General features: G+C 75.5%; 1 protein-coding gene across 1 annotated transcript in view; it reads left to right on the top strand.

Annotated features, from left to right (window-relative positions):
* Positions 1-331, top strand: part of ADGRD1 (adhesion G protein-coupled receptor D1) — a 122,332-nt gene that overhangs the window by 98,025 nt on the left and 23,976 nt on the right. The gene's annotated exons all lie outside the window — the stretch shown is intronic.

Genomic DNA, 331 nt, shown 5'->3' with positions numbered 1-331 from the left:
CGGCTGCCTGGCCAGGGAGGAGCCGTCCGTCCCCCACTCCAGCCTCGCTCCCAGGCCTCCCCTAAGCACCCTCCCTTCACCCGTCATGGCCCCCGGAGGCAGCCTTGCTTCATGGCCGCCCCGCCCCAGTGGGAAGTCCCCGAGTGGAGGGCAGACACGGGCGAGGCCCCCCCTCCACTGCGGTCCTCTGTGGGCGCCCGGGCTCAGCCTTCCCGCAGCACCAGGACCGCGGGATCAGGAGGTCACCTGCGTGGCCCCAGCTGGGCGCCCGTGCCCGCCGCAGCGGAGCAGAGGCCGCGCTGGCGACCGGCCCAGCCCCCGCCCCCATCTC

This window comes from Pteropus alecto, unplaced genomic scaffold (genome assembly GCF_000325575.1).
Source record: "Pteropus alecto unplaced genomic scaffold, ASM32557v1 scaffold213, whole genome shotgun sequence".
Lineage (NCBI taxonomy): Eukaryota > Metazoa > Chordata > Mammalia > Chiroptera > Pteropodidae > Pteropus > Pteropus alecto.
The sequence above is the reverse complement of the archived record's forward strand: the minus strand, read 5'-3'. Positions and strand labels throughout refer to the sequence as shown.